The 23,661-nt window shown below is 37.8% G+C and overlaps 1 pseudogene; it reads left to right on the top strand.

Annotated features, from left to right (window-relative positions):
* The window catches only part of LOC127245709 (uncharacterized), a 67,408-nt pseudogene extending 47,713 nt beyond the window's left edge, over window positions 1-19,695 (top strand).
* The last annotated feature ends 3,966 nt before the right edge of the window (window positions 19,696-23,661 follow it).

The raw sequence follows: 23,661 nt of genomic DNA, 5'->3' as shown, positions 1-23,661 counted from the left end.
CACATGAACACTCAATTGGTGGCTCAATGTTGAGCAGCTCTGCCCACATTTCTTGAAGCTTTGTTGCGTAGGCAGTGATTGTGTCACTTCCTTGCTTTAAGGAAGTGACGGAACGCTTGAGTTGGTATATTAGGATCCATTAGATTGACCGAAATTTTCTCTTAAGCTATCCCATAAATCCTTGGCAGCAGGAAGAAATATGAAGGCATCTTGCAGATGTACAGAGATGGAGTTGATGATCCAAGTTCTTATTAATGCACCTATCTCTATCTATGAATCCAATTCTGATGCATTTTCAGCATGTCTGGATGTTTTGCCTGTGAGGAAGCCATGTTTTCCTTTGGCGAGCAATGAGTTCCACACAGATGACTCCATGTGAAGTAATTTGTACCATTGAGCGGTACTGAACATAAGGTGAGATGTGGATCTTTGGCAAGGCAAAGAGGTTGAGGAATAATAGCCCTAGTTGCACGAACAAGCGCAGCTTCAGTATCCATGATGATTTTTCTTCAATCATAGGATGTTTAATCCAGTCTGATACCATAAAATTAAACAGAGAACAAATAAAAGCAGAGAGTACAAGCAATATTTATTATTATTATTATTAGTTTTTGGCTTTCAAACTCATCATTGTTTGTTGTTATATCGATTTTGAGTGAGGATAATTTTTTAATCTGATTTTTAGGTAAATCGGAGAATCCATTGCAATGCGATGTATTTTATTTGGTCGCTGGTTTCCTTGCCCGAATGGTTGGGTGTCGTCGGCTTGAGTTGATGCCGAAACCCTCCTTAATGGTTACTCACACGAGACACTGAGCTTTGGAAAAGAAATCGATTGCTTTTGCTGCAGTGGTTGTTCGACAACCAAGAAGGCTTCAGGAGGGCCAACTGCTATCGTTGTAGGGATAGAGATTCCGACAATCAATTTCGGTCCACCTCTCTCGCCATCGCATTACCGTCGGTAACTGGGGCGGGGCTTGCTTTCTGTTCTTTGGTAATTGCCAGCACTAATTTAGCTTATGCATTTATGGTTTGGTAATTTATTATTGTTCAAATTGCTGGATGTGCTAAATCTCGTATTCAATTGAGATTTTAATGAATTTTTATTTTTTTATTTTAGAGAGTTTACAAAATTTATATTTTAATAATTGATTTACATGGATTTATATTGATTTTGTAGAATTATAAAATAATTTTTTTTTGAATACATATTAATTATATAAATTTATATCAAACAACAAATTTTATAAATATAATAAATAATTATTAATAAGATAATATTTAATATTAATAAATAATATATACGTACTTAGTTTTTATATAAAAAGGATATATTAAAATAAATAAATAAATAATTTACGATTTTTGAAAAAAAATATTAAAATAAAAAAATAAATATAAATTAACGGTTCAACAAAAAAATATATATTTAAATATCTATTTCACCATTATCGTATATTAGATAATTGAAAAGAAAAGACGACGGTAATACATTATAATACATTATTGTGATAATAATATTTTTTAAAATTATACTCCCTCCATCCCAATACAATAGTCTTGTTTACCATTTTTGTCCGTCCTAAAATAATAGTCTCATTTTCATAAATAACCATATCACTATAAAACTACTCTTACTTTTTCATTGTTATTACATAATTGCCACTACTGTTTACAGTAATATACTCACAAAGGTAAAAAAGTCTTTTACCCATATTTTTTATCCACTACCAATATAATATCAATATTCCTTAAATCCCGTGGTAAACATACTCAGACTATAGTTTTGGGACGGATATAATATAAAAATATACTCCCTCCGTCCAGCTATAAAGTATACACATTTCTATTTTGGGATGTGCAATTAGAAAGTAAACATTTAATTAAATACCTCACTTTTTTCTACAAATACCCTTACTTTACATCACATCATTACTTTTATACCAAAAAGCAAGGGCAAAAATATCATTATACTACTTTTAACTACTCACTATAATTAAAATACTATTATTTCTTAAACACCGCACCAAAAGTAAATGATTACTTTATCCGTGGACGGAAGGAGTATATTTTTAAAAAAAAATCATAATAATTTGCTAATATATTTTAGTTTTAAATTATTATTTTTAATAACAACTATAATAATAGTGATAAATATAATCATATTATTGATCACATATACAACAACAACAACAACAGCAACAACAACAACAACAACAACAATAATAATAATAATAATAATAATAATAATAATCCATCAAAATTTGTGATGCAGATTCTTTCTTGTACAAAATTTTCAACAAAAATCCATTAAAATCCATAGACTTTCAAAGTCTATAGATTGTTGAATATCTTAAGATTTTAAAAGACTTTTAAAAGTCTTGATTGAATGCCTCTAGATTTTAAAAGACTTTTAAAAGTCTTGATTGAATACACCCATAGACTTTCAAAGTCTATAGATTGTTGAATATCTTAAGATTTTAAAAGACTTTTAAAAGTCTTGATTGAATGCCTCTAGATTTTAAAAGACTTTTAAAAGTCTTGATTGAATACATCCAAATTTTGAAAGTCCAACAAAATCCTACAAAATCTATATTGAATACACCCCCTTAGTACTGATTCAAAGACATTTCGTGTGTTGGTGTCAAATAATTTGGGAAAATAAAATATCTATTGCTTCTTTGAAAATTTTGAGTACATCATTTATGCGGAATATTGTTGGATTGCCTGCCGATTTAGTTAAAAGTTAGTGTCCGAACATTGTTGGATTGCGCGTTGATTTTGTTACTGGATGAACATTGTCGCGTGCTTACACAGATTTGAGGCTACTGCACTTTACTTTACGAATTTAGAATTGTGTGATTCATAGGGCATTTGTTGATACAATTATTATGTGGTTCTGTTTTGAAATTCTTGGGAGATTTTTATTTATTTGAGTCTATCTTTTATCTTAATCTAATTGTCTTACATGTATTCCCCAAGCATGTTATGGAGTTTTTCCAATTGTGAATAATTTGAGACAGGGTCAAGTTTTATAACATACATTGCATTTTGAATTTTGGTTATCAAACAAAGATTGTTCTTGAGATGGGAGATAATTAAGTAGCAATAGCACTTTGTATCTTAGTTTGGGTAATATGGTAAGTGTAGGTTTGATTGTATCATAAAGCATTGACTAAAGTTCTTGCAGCACTTTGTATCTTTGGATAATATGGTAAGTGTAGCTTTCTCTCCGCTTCCACCAAATTGGTTAATATCGACCGACTATCATTTTCTCTTACTCTCCCTCGCCCGCTTTGCCCAATTCGGTTAATATCAACCGAAAATCTCTCTTTCCCTCTCTCTTTTACTTTGTCCTTCTCTTTTTCTTTTTCGTTGTGACTGACTAACTATGTAACTATCTAAAAAGTGAAAGGAGGGGACTAAATGACTATGTAACTATATGAAAGATGAAAGAAAGTGAAAGAGATTGCGATTTTCTTATTTTTCATGAAAGAAGAATAGCAGACAAAGGCAATGGGACGAAGTGGATATGGATGCTATATATTTAATGAGAAGTACGAGACTTTTCTATATTGCCTATATTGAAGCTTACTATCATAAGGATTGTGTTATTATTTTTTAATTAGAATACAGACAACTACGCTATTTGATTTAATATTGTTCTTAATACTTTGTTTTCTCTTTTTTCTTATAAAATACCCAAATCTAGCCTATTATTTGAGGATATCATTCGTTTTTTTTTTCATTATAAACATTGGGGATATTCTAGAAAGGTGTTTCTGAATTAGTTGGATAATGTATGTGTACTTGTAAGGATTGAAAGCTTTTGTCTCTGAGCTTCAATATTCAAAAGAATGTTTGAAGCTTGTATTACTTAATTTCTTTTTTTTTCTTATGCTATAGTTAGCTTCTTTAGAGTATGACATTGTTCAAATGTTGCTCTATATATGGCCTCATATTTGTTTAGAGTTAATAGGAATTATGTGTAGCTATGATATTACTTACATCAAATTCCATTATATAAAGAAAATGCAATTTTATTTTTGGTTTCTGTATGCTCTTTGATCTGAAGATTTTGGAGACTTCACTGTTGCAGTTGCAGAAATTGGACTGGGTAAGTTGCTCATTTTTTATCTTTCTGTTTGACCATTTATTTTATTTTCTATAGTGATTATTTCTTGAATGTGATGAACCTTCTATCTTTAGGTTGATGAAATTGTTGAAAGCTCAAACTCATTCATCAGAATTTGTTTGATTGTTTTGCTCCCTGAGATAAGTATTTATAGGACTTCCCACGAAATAGATTTGAGTCGTGTTCAAGCAAATTCAAATTGAACATAATATTGCTTAGCCCAGTCTTTAGAGATTTTGTTGACAATGGTATATCTATGTTCTTACAAGTAGAGAATGTTGAAAATTTTAAAGTCAACTTTTGATTACCCAATGTTGGTATTGTTGGCAAAAAAAATTGTGTTATTTTTAATAAACAAAAAATTTGTACAAATTATATTTAATTTGGATTTAAAGCGGGTACAATTCTCTATTTGGGTCATTTGATACTCTTTTCGGGTCGATTTATATTTCAATTTGGATTTGGATGGCTTTTTTGATCCAAAGGAATTTGGTCTTTGGTTTGACTTTGCCGGCATTTGGAGGGCTTTAGTCTCCATGTGGGCAAATTTGATCTTCGACTTTGGGTTTGAAGAGTCATTTTGATGGATTTTGGGCCTTAATATTTGTCGAGGTGGATTTGGTGCTCCATAACGCTTTTTTGTGGCGTATCCCTTTGCCTTTTGGATCAAAGAGATCCGGGTTGATGTTTTGGTGAAGAACGCGATGAACATCTTGAAGCTTTTTGAGGAACTTTGAAGATTTTCCCTTGACTTTGACGAATTCGTCAACGGCTTTGGGAGTTTTGATCTTTCCTCCGACTTGGGCATATGAATAAGAACGTTAACTTCATCGATTCATTAACCAATATTGGATCATTTGTCCAAATCGGTGACTTTTCGACGAAAAATGCTTCGAATGACACGAAGAAAAATGAAGAACATTGCATAGAGTCTAGAGAGACTTATCCTTCCGCGAGTCTTCAAATGAACTTCGGTGTTTCAAATGAATTGACCATGACCAATATTTATAAGGGAGAAGTGGCATCGTCTTCCTTTTTAGATGCCACGTGGCGTATCCTGATTGACCAACATGAAGGTTTTATAATCTTTCATTTTTCATCGGATGTTGTTTTCCACTTTTGAAGGATTTGATTGCGCGTCTTCCTATATTATCAAGATCTTTATATCATTTCTTTTTTCGGAAGATATTAATTTATATACTTCCTTTATTGACAAGATTAATTTATTTTGCTGCCAAATTTATTATGGTTCTATTTATGCACGTAATATTTGCACGATATCTTCCATTTTAAGCAGATTTTGCATTAATGGTTGATATTTATTGTACAAGAATTAACATATGTGCATAATTAAATATCATATATTTATTTTATTGAAATTTTATTTTCTTCCAAAATACATGATATTTAATTTAATTTAGATATTTTTAATTTTTAATGCCTACAAAATGTCCGATTGAGACTTGTTTAAGCTGACACAAAACGTTTAAAGCTTGAGTAAGTTTCGAAATATCAAGTCAGTCTATTTGTTTTGGACTGAAATTCTATTTTTTATGGCTATTATTTTTTTGTATTTTTTTAGCCAATATTTTTTTTTTCAAAGGGCTTTGTTTTTTTGGACAATTTGTTTTTTGTCTAAATAATTTTTTTTAATCCCAATTTTTTTAGGACTTGTTTTTTTTTTCTTTGCCCAATTTTTTTTAGGGCTTTTTTTTTTTTTTACATAAGTGACTGAACTCAAAATTATATTCCAAGTTTCCTACGTATCCAGTGAAGGAATCAAGTCATAACGTAGTTCAAAACAAATTGAATTTGTTTGTTTTTATTATACAATTTATTCTCGTTTTAAGAAGTCTTGTAGAAAGTTTATCCTCATTCCCAGGAGATTGAAGAAAGTTTATCCACATTTCTAGGAGGCTGTAGAAAGTTTATTCTCGTTTTCAGGAGATTGAAGAAAGTTTATCCTCGTTTCCAGGAGGCTGTAGAAAGTTTATCCTCGTTTCTAAGAGATTGGAAAAAGTTTATCCTCGTTTCTAGGAGATTGTAGAAAGTTTATCCTTATTTTTAGGAGATTGTAGAAAATTTATCCTCGTTTCCAAGAGATTGCAGAAAGTTTATCTTCGTTTCCAAGAGATTGTAGAAAGTTTATCCTCGTTTCCAAGAGATTGTAGAAAGTTTATCCTCGTTTCCAAGAGATTGTAGAAAAGTTTATCCTCGTTTCCAGGAGATTGCAGAAAGTTTCTCCTCATTTCCAAGAGATGGAAGAAAGTTTATCCTCGTCTCTAGGAGTGGTAGAATGTTTATCCCTATTTCTGGGAGATTGAAGAAAGTTTATCCTCGTTTCTAGGAGGTTGAAGAAAGTTTATCCTCGTTTTTAGGATATTGAAGAAAGTTTATCCTCTTTTTCAAGAGATTGAAGAAAGTTTATCCTCGTTCTCAGGAGATTGAAGAAATTTTATCCTCGTTTCCCGAAATGTTGAAGGTATGATTGCCCCCACTATTTGAAGTGTTATATTTCTCATCGTCTGAGAAATATTGGGTAGGTGGTTCATATATTCCACTAGACATCATGCTCATTTCCATATCATGAGCGCGAGTGGCGAGTTCTTCAAAAGTATGGGGTCGGATCCCTTGTAAGATGTATTTCAAGCCCCACTGCATTCCTTGAATGCACATTTCTATGTCGGAAGCCTCTGAAAGACGGTCTTTGCAGTTGAGACTTAAACTTCTCCAACGGTTGATGTAGTCAATTACTGGCTCATCTTTCCATTGTCAGTTGTTGGTGAGTTCGGTCATGTTGACGGTTCTGTTTGTGCTGTAGAACCGATTCAAAAACTCGTACTTTAGTCATTCCCAATTGTCGATGGAACCAGCCTCTAAGTCAATGTACCAGTCGAAGGCGTTGCCCTTTAGTGACAGCACAAATTGTTTGACTAGGAGGTCTCCATATGTTTCAGCATCGTTGCATGTCTCGACAAAGTGCACTATATGTTTCTTTGGGTTGCCTTTGCCATCAAATTGTTGAAATATTGGTGGTTGATAGCCCGTTGGCATTTTAAGGGCATCAATCCTTGCAGTGTAAGGCTTGCCTTAAGTGTATGTTGTCTTTGAACTCCCTTCGAATTCTCTTTTGATTGCCCCCTTGATGTATTTGTCAAGTTGGGATATATGGATGAAGGAGTTTGATGATCCTTGAAATGGATTTGGTTCCTCCATATTTTCCTTACTTTGGTGTTGATCCGCGGATGTTTCTGCTTTATTTTGGGCCACCGGGGAAGATGGTTGCTTTTCGATGGCATGATCACCTTCTTCAAGCTTGTCCAGCTTGGTGAGAAGTTTTTCAATAAGGGCATCGTTTGTTGCATGTGTTGAGATATCCTTTCAACGATTTTGGCCAATGCTACAAGTTGTTCTTCTATATTTGAAGTGTTGATAGTCATCACCGGAGCAGAGCTTGATGCGGTTCAATGACTTCTAGTTCGTTGAGGGGTGAATGTTGCGGCAGTACTCTTGAAGTTGTCGTCTTCTTCATATAGTGGACATTGCTTTGTGATTTTTGGAGAAGTGTCCTCGCAGAATGACAGCTTTTTTTTGGCATGCTTCGTGTTGTCATTCCAGTATTTTTCGAAGCGTTTGAGGTTTTCGACGCGATGGGTGCACCGATTCCTTTGGCGGTGGCGGCTTAAGCAACAACTTTCGACACAGTGTTGGTCGTATCGATCTTGTAGAAAGCCATAGGTTGTTGAAAGTTCATCGGAAAGAGAGATGAAACATAGAGAGGTCCCACTGGGCGTGCCAAAAATCTGTAGGCAAAAATTTTTGTTATTTTAACTAACACAAAATTTGTACAGGTTATATTTAATTTGGATTTAAAACGGGTCCAATTCTCTATTTGGGTCTTTTGATTCTATTTCCGGGTCGATTTGTATTTCAACTTGGATTGGGATGTATTGTTTGATCCGAATGGATTTAGTCTTTGGTTTGGCTTTTCCGGCATTTGAAGGGCTTTAGTTTCCATGAGGGCAAAGTTGATCGTCGAATTTGGATTTGAAGAGTCCTTTTGATGGATTTAGGGTCTTCATATTTGTGGAGGTGGATTTGGTGCTCCATAACGCTTTTCGGTGGCGTGTCCCTTTGCCTTTTGGATCGAAGAGAGCCGGGTTGATGCTTTGGTAAAGAACGTGATTAACATCTTGAAGCTTTTGGAGGAACTTTGGAGACTTTCCCTTGGCTTTGACGAATTCATCAACGGCTTTGGGAGCTTTGATCTTTCCTCCGACTTTGGCATACGACGAAGAACGTTAACTTCATCGATTCATCAACCAATATTGGATCATTTGTCCAAATCGGTGACTTTTCGACAAAGAACGCTTCGAATGACACGAAGAACAATGAAGAACACTGCAGAGAGTATAGAAAGACTTACCCTTGCGCGCGCGAGTCTTCAAATGAAGTTTGGTGTTCCAAATGAATTGTCCATAACTCATATTTATAGGGGAGAGGTGGCATCAGCTTCATTTTTTATGATGCCACGTGACACATCTTGATTGGCCAACAGGAAGGTTTATAACCTTTCCTTTTTCATCAGATGTTTTTCACTTTTGAAGGATTTGATTGTGCGTCTTCCTATCTTGTCAAGATCTTTATATCATTTCCTTTTTCGGAAGATATTAATTTATATACTTCCTTTATTGACAAGATTAATTTATTTTGCTGCCAAATTAATTATGGCTCTATTTATGTACGTAATATTTGCACGATATCTTTCATTTTAAGCAGATTTTGCATTAATGGTTGATATTTATTGTACAAGAATTAACATATGTGCATAATTAAATATCATATATTTATTTTATTGGAATTTTATTTTCTTCCAAAATACATGATATTTAATTTTTAATGCCTACATGTATTTAAGTGCGTTGATGTTAATGTAATATTCGGCTTAATTGTATTCAAAACTTTTAAATTAAGTATTGCATATTACTTTGGAATTGTTGTTTATGTATACTATTTCGTATTAGGTTGTGCGGACGCAGTGATTGAAAATTGATTTATGTTATGTTTTTATTGAAACATTAGGATTTTCATTTATTTGGACGGAAGTATGTGTATGTGTTTGTTTTTTTAATGTATGTAATCATTGTCCAACTCAGTAAACTTAATTATATTTACGATAGGGTTATATATATTAATATTGTGTTTTATTGGTTTTTGTATTTTTTAAAATCGATCTTTCATTATTTTTGAAAAAATTGATATTGTAAAATATTTGGTAAAAAAATTATGTATATATGTTCTTAATAAAAATATTTAATAATTTCAATGAAATCTACTATATTCTTAATAGATATCAAAATTCGTTACATGGAATGTTCAAGCAGCATATGCCGCGAACAAGCACTAGTATAAATATATACATACAGGTTTTGTCTTCTTGTGACCAATCTAAATAAACACTCACTCAACATATCAGTATCATATCTTTTATTTTGTTTTCTCATTTCCTCTTTCATCCATCTCACACCTTTACCCCTTTCAATCACTGTCACGCTAAGATATATATATATACATATATATAAAAGTACAACACAAAATCCACTTACCTTCCTAGTAGTCATACTGTGTATTTATTTTCTTTCATATATATATATTTATACATATATCTATATTTTTTCATTACCCATTTCTTGGGTGATCCGCTCGTATTTTGATTTATTTTTATTTGTTCCTAGGTTAAAGGCAACAAGTGGTATCAAAGCCTAGTGTACCCTGGCATAATCTTGTATAAACGTTGCATGCTCAAATGTTCTAGGTCCAAAAGGATGTCGAATGTGCCGCAGTGTGCGGGGGTGAGAGACAACGTCGGGTTGACATTTATCTATCCCCGGTTAACATCGACAAATTACACAACTTGGTCGATCAAGGTTGAGGCGATCATGGAAGCCCAAGGAGTTTGGGAGGCTATTGAACTGACGGAATGAAAGGCAATGAAAGACGGTAGATACAAGAAATGATAAGGCGGCAAGGGCGCTCCTTTTCTAGATGCTCTCGGAGGACCTGTTATTGCAAGTCGCATCGAAGAAGACTACAATTGAGTTCTGAGGGAGTTTAAAAACCAGATTCATTGGGGAAGATCGGGTCAAGACGGTGCGTCTGCAAACACTAAGAAGCGATTTTGAGGGAATGCGTATGGGTGAAATACCCTGGAAGCATACGCGGGAAAGTTGAGCGGGATGACCTTAAAATATTCCAGCCTCGGGGTGACGCTGGATGATACAACCTTGGTAAAGAAATTGTTTGATTCTTTACCCAGTGAATATTATCCCGTTATTGCAGGAATCGAGCAGTTTTCCAACTTGGGGAAGTAATCCGTTCAAGGAAGCGGTAGGGCGACTGAAGGTGTTTGAGGAGCGTACGCAGATTGGGAAGCCCATCTCCCTTGGAGAGAGTCAACTACTTCTCACTGAAACACAATGGAGAGAACGAGATGGTCGAAGGAATTGCAATCGGTGTGGACGCAATGGGAGTTACGATAAAAAAAAAAAAAAGGGACAACAACAACAACAATGTGAAAGGCTCAGACAGAAGGAATAGCCAAGACAAAAGCCACATCAAATGTAACAAGTACGGAAGAATGGGGAACTATGCATCTGATTGCAGGAGCAAGCCGGATAACGCAGAAGTCAATTTGACACTCTTGGAAGAAGAGACCATCCAAAAGCCTTAGATAATAAGGAGCCTACGTTGCTGTTTTCCGGAATAGAAACGGAGCTCCTTTGAAGCCGTGTCAAGATTGAGGGGGAGTTTGTTGGAGAAATCCTGCCGCGAGTTTACTGAGTCTTAAATATTTGTTTTTGCACATCTTTAATTTTTTGAATAATGGATTGGAGCACAAGTTTAGGTTGAGTTGTTTTCTATTTCAAAAATCAGTTATTTTATTTGTTTATCCAGTCCATGCCTATATATAGGTCGTCATCATGTTCATTTTGACACAAGTCCTTCGGAAAATAATACAGTCTTTTGTTTCTTAAGTTTTAATTTTTTTTTCTATTTTTTGTAAGGATGTACTTGCTTGGTCTGATGGGAAATGGTTTCTCATATGAATACACACCTACATGATTGCAAGCACCACAAATCCTTCTCTCTCTATATATAAATATATACATATAGGTTTTGTTTTCTTGTGATCAATCTAAATAAATCCTCACTCCACACGTCACTATTATCTCTCTTATTTTGTTTTCTCCTTTCCTCCTTCATCCATTTCACACATTTACCCCTTTCAATCACTATCACACTAATATATATTTATAAGTACAACACAAAATCCACTTACTTTTCCGTCAAACCGTGTATTTATTTTCTCATATATATATGTATCTATATTTTTTCCTTACCCATTTCTTGGGTGATCCGTTCATATTTTGATTTCTTTTTACTCGTTCTGGTTCAAAGCCAATATACAAAGTATGTTGGCTATATTTTATTTTGATTTTGATTCTTCACATTGTAGCGCTGCGTAGTTGTGTTGTATTGCTTAGCATTGTTTCTCAATCTGACAACTGACATTTTCTTTTCCGAGTCAATAGAAATCAGCTTTTCTTGAGCAAAGGGTATTTCCTCTTCCATTTTGGCAAGAGACTCTGCCACATTTTCATAATTAACTTCAGTCAAGGTTGACTCATGGAATTCAAGATCTTGCAACCATCGTGCCACATCCACTTTCAGTTCTAGCACTTTATGCAATGTTTTTTCAGGGATCTCTTTCATTTGAGCTTGCGAGCAATATGCTCTTTGTAATTGTATGAAGGCAATACTTAATTTTTCGAGTTGTAGCATGGCTAGGTCTTCTATTGTAAGTGATGAAACTCAAGCTCCAGCCAACGCTTCTCTTATTGAAATGGTAGAAGGCATGATTGCTGACAGTCCATATTCACTTACTATAATATTGTTCACTTAACCAGTTCAGAAATGTTAATAAGATATGTCTAATAGAAAATTGTCTATTTGTATGTACCTGATGTGTATTGTTGTTCCTAGCATATGAATTATCTGTTGTCGGGGGGTGGTGGCTGCATAATTTTAGGATTGCATAAGTGGTGATTAATTTGATGGATATGAGTTGGTTTGTATGCAGATGTGTTGGTTATATATTTTTGACATTTGTACATATAAAAATGTATTGTTGACTTAACAAGTATATGAATCTAGTTTCAACATTTCAGAACCGAGAAAATGCTTACCACAATGGTTTCTTGTTCAATTGGAATATCAACAGTTTCAAATGGTTCAAGTGGATTAGTTGTTGATGTACAAGTCATGTTTTTTAATTTCTTAATCTCAATGTGGGCTATAGTGTCCATTAATCCCTATATAGATAATCAAATGATCAGGCTAATTTACTTACAGTAATTGCAGAACTATAATAGGGTAAGAACCAATGTTGTATACATGATTTGCAACAAAATGCTAGAGATGAATATATCTATCATTTTCCTTAATTTAAGTTGATGGTAAATATCTCAATTAGAACCTATTAGGCGAATGTGGAACAAGGCAGGTCGGAGTTTTAATCCTACTAGTTTAACCTTCCTGGAATTTTGATGACTCCAAATATGAGCATATTCTCCGCTTAACAAAATTTTATATTACTTGAATTTTTGTATAAAAACTATCTCAATATCTGATTTATGGCATAATTTATTGATCTATCTCGCTTGGCATGATCCAGAATTGGTTTGTTGAGATTATTAAGAATTTTTGCCCTTTTAAGCGGTGATTCGGGTCCAGAAAAGCTAAGACATGAAAAGAAAGCGATCATCGCTCATGCCAGCGACCTAGACACCCACCGCAGCGGAGCGGCGAAAACTCACTAAAATTAATGCCTAAGTGTCCAACCTGTAGCGGTACAGTCATTCCACTATCAGCGTGCATTGACGACTCCGCTCAGCTGCGCTGATGTCCTCCAACCAGCTGGGTGAGCGAGGAAGATCTGTGTCCTTACAAGTCGAAGCAAGCAAAGCGAGCGCCCTGGGAGTTATGGCAAGCAACTACCCTAACGGTATAACTGCCACCAACCACTTCTTAACTGTTTGCAACTGCTACTCCCATTAGTTATAAATAGGGCCAGATATCCATTTGTAAATATACTTTGAGAGGAGTATACAAACACTATATACATACGCAATCTAGCTGTCTTCCTGTCTCCAGAGAGCTCCAACCCTGTACGGGAGTTCTCAGCAGGAATGGCCAAGGAGGTTGAGATCTCTCTTCTCCCTTGGCCACACTTTATTGTTACTTAGTTTTAGTTTACCATTTTAGTTACAGCTTTTGTAGAATTAGAACTTTCCTACTTTGGTAGTAAATAATGAAATATCATTTTTTCTTCGTCATCACTTCTTCCATATTTTCACATTTATATAAACTTTAGTTGTAAAGAATTTTAATTCGCTGAAATAGAACACAAAAAAATTTTAATTCACGATCAAAGTTCTTTATAATTCGATTTATATACTTACATTACTCTCTCCCACCGCTTTCGTATTATACATATATGTTGCAATTAAACACCAGCATCACTCGCTCATCTCATCCAGGAAAATCTAGCCATTGAGTAACGCACAATTCAGACACAACACCTCTTTATCACCCTCTACCGTTCAATATATATAAAAATATATGGTGCCCATCCACTCATGTCCCTCTCGCTCACACATCGCTGGCACCAATTTCGCTCACCACCGCTCCGTGCACCATCCTCACCTTTACCGTTTTCCTTAGTTTTCCAGCTTTCTGTAGTTTTAGATTCAAGCTCGCTTCCGAGTGAGTATTCTTACTGCTTTTCCACCGCTTCCACTAGATTAGAACTTGATTTGATTTCGCGACTTAAAATCCCTGTGTTCGACTTGGAAAGTTAAAGAGTATAAACAATTATGATAAACAATTCAGGGTCTACAACCACAAACTTTGCTATATCTGATCGCTCACAATAATTCCTTACATTTAAATTTTGACTGAAATTCCATGTATTTGAATATATACCAAAACTTTGTTGTCAGAATTTGGCGCCGTTGCCGGGGATTTTAAATTCAAGAACTGAAATTTTGGAACAATCTATGAAGCGCCATAATTTACTTATATTTCTGTCTTATGTTTTCTTATTGCATTTCTAACTTTTTCATGTGGTGTGGCTATCTTTATGTAGGGGTCCGAAGGGTTTTCAGCGTTCTACCAGTCTCACTCATTCTTCTTGCTCACAGAGTCGTCTGTTCAGAGAACTAACTAGAGAAAGGATTATGGCGAACCAAGGAAATTGCCACCGCTCCCTCTACTGTTGTCCCAACTTTCCAGACTGCCACTTGGACCTCTTCAAACTCTGCCACATCTACATTGTCGTAGGAGGTGCCGCTCCACATCCCCACTGTAGTCCCAACCGTTGTTCCCCACATTCTGACAGCTACTGAAGAGCAGCTCGTAAGGACGCTTAATAGCATTCAACAAAGGATGGCTAGACTACAAGCGCACCTCGCTCAGGTGGAAAATACTCAAGCTGCTCACGGGGCGTTTATCGCTTCCCAGGCAGCTCAAGCCGCCACTACGACACCTGCCATCATCGTTCCCAGTCCACCTACTGTTGAGCCTAACCAGAGGCACGAGGGACAAAGGGCTGCAGAATGCCTGCTTGTTGAAGTCCCTATGGACGTTCATTATCAGTCCCTCCTGGATAGCACTTTGATTATGAGTTATGCGCCTAGAGGCTCTGGACATTATGAGGTGAAGCCCGCGTTCATAAGCCTGGCTAGCCAGAGCCAATTTCATGGGCTGCTTAATGAAAGCCCGTACGAACACTTGCAGAACTTCAACAGGATCGCTGCCACCTCCAAATCAGACGGCATCACGGAGGACATTGCAAAGTTAATATTGTTTCCCTTTTCTTTGTCCGGAGAAGCTAGGAAATGGTTTGACAACCTCTACCCCATTCCAGCCACCTTCAAGGAAGCAGCGCAGGCCTTCGTTAGCAAGTATCATCCTGTATAGAAGACCATTAGCCAGAGGAATGAAATTTTAAGTTTCAAGATGGCCAGTGATGAGACCCTTCCAAAAGCCTGGAGCCGCTATAAGCAACTGCTCCGCAACTGCCCTCATCATGGGATCCCGGACTTTATGGAGCTCCAGATCTTCTACTCAGGGATCACTCCAGAGTTAAGGATGTCCCTGGATGTAGCGACAAGAAGCTCGTTGATGGGGCGATGTGCCTCAGAAGCGACGCCTTTGATCAAAAGGATGGCGGCCAATAAGAGGAGTTGGTCGGAGACCAATAGGCCAGAGCCATCGAGGGGTCTTTATCAAGTCCCTGCTTCAGTTTCTCAATATGCAAGGATCGACAGTCTGTCGGTCCAAATTAAAGAGCTGTCTAAGCTTGTAAAGCAGGACCTAACTAACAAAGGAAAACAGGTGGTGAACAAGGCCACGGTCACTGAGGAGTGCGCCTATATCAGCCAATCTAGCCCGCAGGTTGCTGAGAGCTCATCTGAGCAAACTCAGAACCAACTGGAGGTTTTCTATATGGCGAATATAAACACTCCTCAGTTCCAGCACTTTCAAAAGGGGCACCCTCAAGGGCCCGCTGGACCGCGCCCTCAACAACAATTTTATTAGCTGCAACAGTTCGCTGCGCAACAATATCAACATGGGGGATTCTATCCACAGCATCAATACTTTCAGACCCCCCACTTTCCGCAGCAGGCACCTGTATTTGCCCAACCTCCCACAGCCGCTCAACAGCCGCTGAGTCTGGAGAAGCTATGGAGAAATACCGAGCGAGCGAATCAGGAGTTCCAACGCAATACGTCTGCCTCGATCAAGATGCTGGAAATTCAGGTCAGGCAGATAGCTGAAGCTATGAAGCTGAAGCAGAAAGGAACATTTCCTGGGACCATCGAGACTGTCCCGAACCAAGCGAAGGCTATAGAAACAAAAGTGAAAGCGAATGCAATCGCCACCACTGCCAGACAGAGGTACCAATTCTTCTTCTACTCCTTTTGTTGCTAACTTACCTATACAGGATGAAGAGAAACAAATTCTAATTGAGGAGGATGATCCATCCCAGCCGCGAGCGATACCAGCCGCTCGGGTACCGGAACATAAGGAAAAAGCCCCCGCTCATTCTGTGGCTAGGGCCCCTTTTCCTACCAAGCTTGGGAAAAAGGACGACTTCAAGGAGTTTGATAAGTTTGTACATACTTTCCGTAGTCTTAAAGTTACTATACTATTTGATGATGCTTTGTCGCAAATGCCACATTACGCTAAGTTCGTAAAAGACATAATCAATTGGAAGCGGGCATTTTCTGATGAAGCTGCAGCGGTCCAACTGGAGAATGTGTGCAGCGCCATATTTAAGGAGGACCTCCCAAAGAAACTAAGAGATCCTGAGAGTTTTATTATAATTTGTACTATTGGAAATTTGGAACCAATTAGGGCATTATGTGATTTAAAAGCTAGTATCAATCTTATGCATTTTCCGTTTTTTAGTAAATTATGGCTTTATGAGTTATAAGCATGCAAAACTATAATACAGCTTGCAGACAAATCAATAAGACTTCCGAAAGGAATTATTTATGATGTACTAGTGCAAGTGAACAAATTTATTTTTCCTGCAGATTTCATGATAATGGAAATGAGCGAAGATCGCAAAATTCCAATCATTTTGGGGAGACCTTTCCTAACCACCACTCAAGCAACTATTAACGTCGCTCAAGGCAAAATCACATTGAGCTTAGGTGGAGATAAAGTCACATTCTCCATGCACAAAGTGATGCGCCAACCTCATGAGGAGAATTTTGATTGTATCAATGAGTTAAATGAATTATCAACTTTTGAGAACTATTTGATGCTTGAAACTCTGGAAGAAATTTCAAATAATAGGTCGCTCAATCTGGACAATGTTATGGGCTCTGATGGGGAAAACGCTATGATAAGACCTCCCACCGAGTCCATTGAGAAAGCAAAGCGAGAGCCAGAGAGTGATGCATGCATCAAGGACGAGTTGAAGAAACTACCTGAGCACCTCAAATACATATACCTTGGCTCGGAGGAGACTTACCCGCTGATAATCTCCGCCTTAATTTTTCCGGACTAGGAGGCTCAACTCGTCTCACTCCTCAAAAGAAGAAAAATGGCGTTTGCATGGAAGATCACAAACATAAAAGGAATCAGCCCAACGGTGTGTATGCACCATATCAGGCTGGATGCTGATGCACGGCCATGCAGACAGCCTCAGCGGCGCTTGAACGAAAATATGCAAGAGGCAGTTAAGAAAGAGGTAATAAAACTTTTCGATGCAGGAATCATTTACCCCATCAGTGACAGCCAATGGGTCAGCCCAACCCAGGTGGTCCCGAAGTAAAGAGGCTTTATCGAACAAACAAGCGACGAGGGGGAGGTCTTCATGACAAGACCTATCACTGGATGGAGGGCATGCATCTACTACAAGAGGTTGAATGCAGCAACTAAGAATGATCATTTCCCGCTGTCATTCCTTGATCAATGCCTGGAGAAGCTCGCAGGACATGAATACTATTGTTTCTTCGATGGCTACTCAGGCACCAACAAATTCCCATCAAGCCGGAGGACTGTGAGAAGACCACATTTACTTGTCCTTATGGTATGTTCGCTTATAGGAGGATGTCGTTTGGGCTCTGCAACGCTCCGGCCACCTTTCAGCGATGCATGTACCATATATTCAGCGATCTTCTGGACTCCTGCATAGAAGTTTTTATGGATGACTTCCCGGTATATGACAAGACATTTTCCAAATGCCTGAATAATATGGAAAAATTACTTCTCCGCTGCATTGAGACTGACCTCGTGCTGAACTGGGAGAAGTGTCATTTGATGGTAAATGAAGGAATTGTCTTGGGCCATAAAATCTCAGCTGTCGGAATTGAGGTGGATAGATCAAAAGTTAGTGTAATTAAAAAGATGCCAGCGCCCTCGAATGATGAAGGAGTAAGAATTTTCCTTGGACACACGGGTTTTTACTGTCATTTTATCAAGGGTTTCAGTCAAATCAAACAACCGTTCACCGCACTGTTGTGCAAGGACGCTCAGTTTGATTGGTCGAGTGAGTGTGAGGAGGCTTTCCTCATTCTAAAGGAGAAGCTAACCACTGTTCCCATCATTTCTGCACCATTTGGAGCGAGCCATTCAAGCTGATGACGGATGCAAGTGATTATGCCGTCGTCGCTGTTCTGGGCTAAAGAGTAGAATCCAAGATGAATGTCATCTATTACGCCAGTAAGACATTGGATTCTGCTCAAAGAAATTACACTACAACCAAGAATGAGCTACTTGCTATTGTCTTCACTTTCGAGAAATTTAGGCAATCCCTTATCGGAAGCAAGACCATTGTTTATACAGACCATGCAGTAATTAAGTATTTGACTAAGAAAAAAGAGACAAAGGTCCGTTTAATCAGATGGGTGTTGTTGCTCCAAGAATTTGATATTGAGATCAAGGACAGAAAAGGGAAGGAAAACTACATTGAAGACCACCTTAGCAGATTAAGGGAGACAGAGGACATATTCCCATATGAGAGGCTGTTTCTAGTTCAAGCGAAGGAGCCATGGTTTGCTGACCTGGAAAATTTCTTGACCACGGGACAGTTTCCTGCGCATACAGTACAACGGGAAAAGAAGAGATTGCTCAGTTTAGCGAAGGATTATTTTTGGGATAAACCTTATTTGTTCAACATCGGCTCAGATAGGATAATCCGCCGCTGTTTGCGGAATCTGAGATCCCGCTGATTCTGAACGAATGTCATAGGTCCCATGTAGGAAGTCATTTCGATGGCCTGCGCACAGCGGCCAAAGTTTTGCAGTCAGGCTTCTTCTGGCCTACCCTACAGAAAGATGTTAATGTCTTTGCTAAAACTTGCGACAAGTGTCAAAGATTGGGCTCTATCTCAAAGCGGGATGAAATGCCTCAAAATGAAGTCTTTTTTGTGGATATTTTTGACGTGCGGGGGATAGATTTTATGGGCCCCTTTCCGAACTCAAATGGGAAACTAGGCGGTGGATTACGTGAGCAAGTGGGTCGAAGCGCAAACGCTCCCAACGAATGATGCTCGATCAGTGATCCGTTTCCTAAAATATACCATATTCCTAAGGTTCAGGGTCCCCAGAATTGTCATAAGTGATTAAGGCACCCATTTTGTGAATAAAGCGTTGCAAACTTGCCTTCAACAGTATGGTGTTCGCCAGTATCTAACTACCCCATATCACCCACAACCAAGTGGTCAGGTGGAAGTTTCAAATAGAGAAATCAAGCATATCCTCCAGACCACAGTAAATAAGAATCACAACAATTGGGCGGAGAAATTGGATGATGCGCTGTGGGCATATAGAACAGCCTTCACAACTCCAATCGGGATGTCCCTATACAGACTCGTGTATGGAAAAGCCTGTTATCTACCTCTGGAACTTGAGCATCGCGCGTATTGGGCCATCAAATATTTGAATCTTGATCTTCTCCCTGCGCAAGAGAAGCGCGCTGAATGATTGCTCGATGTGATGGAGTTCCGACACCTTGCATATGAAAGCGCACAACTCTACAGGGGAATGATGAAATTCTATCACGACAGGAAGTTGAAGAAGAAAGAATTTATTGAGGGATCCAAGGTTCTATTATATGATACTAGGCTTCACCTATTCCCAAGGAAATTAAGATCATGGTGGACTGGGCCATATATAGTCAGACAAGTTCTACCAAGTGGACAACCCTAGGGAAAGTGGTTCCTTCCTAATCAATGGAGCGAGACTTAAACCATATATTGAAGGGCCTATTTTGCTGCGGGCCAATTCAGATATTAATCTGGTTGAAGTGTAGAAACTAATTCAGTGATAGAGTTTCAAATAATATCCAGAAGCGCCCTATCTTGAAAACGCCACCTTTACAACTCTTTTTACCACTTTCATAGTTAGAATTTACAGTTATTTTTTACCGCTTTCATAGTTAGAGTTTACAACTTTAATTATCATTTTCTATAAAATAGTTGTTATTGCTTTGATAGTTAGGATTATTACTTTCTATAAGTAGTTTAAATGCTCTAAGTATTGTTTTCTTAGGTAGAATAGATAGAATTTTAACTTCTAAACCTAAGCTTGACCCAAGCTAACCATCGTTTCGCTTGCTTCATCCTGATACATATTGGAAGAGCAATATTGCTCACCCAGTACCGTCTCCATTATCGTTTGTGTGTCATACATAGGTATTTAGAAGTAATGCTTTAACCGCTCACCCGCCCTGAACCCTACCTTATGCCTTTATATTAACATACATTGGACTCGAGTACCGCTTCGCTCACCCCCTCCACATGAGCGTCAGTATTTCCTATAAATACCCTAGTCCACAGCCATTTTCCACTTTTATCCTACAGTAACTTCCTCAAGAAGCTTTAGAAACCGCCAGTTCTCCACAACCCAAAATTCAAAAATCTCGATCCCTCACCTAATCTTAACTCAATCTAAGGTAAGATCTAAACTAAACTTGGTCTCTAAACTCGATTTCATGGTTCATTTCATCTGATGTGCTGCACAATAACACAGAATCAAATATTATTTTTGCAAAAAAACTATTTGTTCTTCAACTTTTGCAAAAGTCTATAAATCTTCAATTTTTGTGAATCTAATTATGTTATCTGCTATATTTAGATATAATAACTGATATACTTGCTTTGTATGGATCAATTTTACAATAATCTATATGTTTGGTTGTTGTTCTGTGATTTTCTGCCACTTTCGCAGCGAAACCCTCACTGAACTATTCTGTTTCGTTGTGAGGAGGAGGATTTAGGGTTCAAATCACTAAGATTTAGAAAATTGTTGCATGTTATTTGAATATTGTTTTCATTCTGGAACTAATAAGGCAGGATTTAAAGTTTCCCAAATTTAAGCACTATAAATTTGAAAAACCTTAGGTTCAGAGCAAGCCAGAAAAATAGATCCAAGCAAGCGAAAAGCGTTACGAAAGGAGTTCAAGAAAGTCGAGGAAAAGGTTGAGAAAATGATTCAGAGAATTAAATCGATAGACGGAAGGAAGATGGTGACAACAACCTTAGGGGCTGAATTTGTGGAACCAGTGCCGCCAAAGGCATACTATAGGAGGAGGAGGTTATTGGAATTAACTGAGGATTGGGGCAAGCTCAGAGAACTAAAGTCTATTCCATTTAGGAAATTCATCTCAGAGTTCCCGGTGGACTACCTCAGATTCAAATACACAGAAGAAACTGAACAGAGGTACCCGGTGAGCGACTGGTGGTTGGACTACGAAGAGCTGAAGGACTTCCAACTAAAGGAGCTTAAAAAGGAATTCGCTCGCCAGGAATTCGGAGAAAGAATGAGGGCCTTTCGCAATGAGAAGATCATAAGAAAGGACGCCGCTGAAGCTGCCAAGGACGTGTTGAAATCCAAACAATATGACTCTGTCCACTTTGTTAACATCGAGGCAGAGGCAGCCTACGAAAGGGCGAAAGTGATGGGATCCTCTACGATAGACTGAAAAAATCTCAGGCCCGCTTGCCGACTGGCTGAGGGACCGGAGCCTGACCTGGTTGATTCAAAATCTCAAGGACCCAGTGGACGTATCACTGGAGAGGGAATTTTATACAATTTTGAGCCAAGCTGACAGTCTCTAGAACGCATATGTTCGATGAAGATTGGTGGATTGTTCAGCGAGGAAAATCAACTGGGTCCTGGGTTGGGAGCACCACTATCCCACCCAGGAGATGGAGAATAAGCTGAAGGCAATGGATGACTGCAGCTCACTTGAGCTGCAGTTGTTTTATAGGACATTCGCCACCGCCCCGAAATATGAAAAAAGAAACCTGAAGTTCGGGTCGGTGGACGAAGAAAAAAAAGAATAGGTCAAGTGGTCGCTGAGTCGAATAATGATCACCACTCACACCACAGATATCCGCCCTGATTTCCTCCTTGCCTTGCGCTCTATTTTGGAGGAGAAGTCTGACATTGATTTGGGCGCGATCATCAGCATAGACATTTGGGCAAGAAGAGAAGTAGAACGAACGTTCGGTCACGGGACCCTGATTACAGAGCTATGCAGACGCGCGGGCGTTGAATAGCCCACTCAAGCCCCAGACCTACAAATGAGGCCACTGCTCCCAACGGCCTTCCACAAAATTTGGCTGGAGTCCAAGGGGTTCATCTTCATCCCTAAGTAGAAAAAGAGGAAAGCGAAGGCAGTTGTCCTTCCCTCTCTGCCGAAAAGACGTATAAAAGTTGTTGGGGATGAGATAGTTCGAGAAGAGGTAGCACCCGAAGTCGATCCGGAGGAGGCCGCTGCAGAACCAGACTCGGAGCAAACGGTCTCCGATAAAACTCCCGCTGACGAAGAGCAGGAAGCCCTCTGCTTCACTCGGGAGATAGAGGAGGACCTATTTGGTGCAGAGAAGACCAAGAGTGATAAGGGATGAAAGGCTCCGGTGAGAGCCATTGGTGAAAAGAGGTCAAAACAGAAAGAGGAACCCGCTACGAAGCCAGTCGAGAAGAAGCAGAGGGTGAAAGTGGCACTCAGAAAAAATTCAACACCCCATCAGCGAGCGACAAGGCAGGAGAAGGAGAAGGGTAAAGCGATAGAAGCAGAATCGATAGAGGACATAATCCCGTTGTCCCATTTGAGGAAGGGGATCACCATTAGAGAGCCTACCGCCCAGCCCGAGCGATCCTCACCAGCAGAGCCTACAAGGGAGAGGGTGCAACCCAGAAAAATAAATATATTTGTAATTTTAGGGGTTTAGAAATTGATATTTTAAAATTTATTCGCAGTTTGGGCGCATTTAGGTCAAATATCGTTAAATAAGGACCGCCGATGGAGTTAGACGCAGAGTTTATAAAACCACTAGTGAGTTTGACACAGTTTTATAAGTATGAGAGATTTTGCGCAATTTCGTAAAATCAAATGTGAATTTTGTGCAATTTAAGCTTAATTCATATATTTGCAAACTGGAATCTTCGACACGAGGAAATTTTTTTTTTAAAACTTTTTGTATATATAAATTGAGAGATACGATCATATTTGTTTAGCATAATACCTATGACAATTTCCTCTACTTTTTTCATTCATCTGCCATAGAGAAGAAGAAGACAAGTGAGGGTGGCACGACACTACCCCTCCTCTAGTTTTGTCGTTCATCTGCCATTAGATTCTTCGACAATATTTTTTTAAAAAAATATAATTATACACTTTAATCATATTTTTAAATTCATAATTTATAATATTTTTTATTTTAATTAAATTATTTAGTCATTTTAATATTAATATATAATTACTTTTATTAAATCATAATTACACTAATACACCTCTTGATTACATATTAATTATATAATACCTAAAACTCGGGGCCTAAACTAAAGGAGATAATTTAGTTGTGAGGGATGGAGTATTATATATATATATAAAAAAAAAAAAAAAAAGTTCTCCAGATTTGTTTGATTATAGAATATTCATTT

This window comes from Andrographis paniculata, unplaced genomic scaffold, assembly GCF_009805555.1.
Source record: "Andrographis paniculata isolate CXL003 unplaced genomic scaffold, ASM980555v1 Contig22END, whole genome shotgun sequence".
Lineage (NCBI taxonomy): Eukaryota > Viridiplantae > Streptophyta > Magnoliopsida > Lamiales > Acanthaceae > Andrographis > Andrographis paniculata.
The sequence above is the reverse complement of the archived record's forward strand: the minus strand, read 5'-3'. Positions and strand labels throughout refer to the sequence as shown.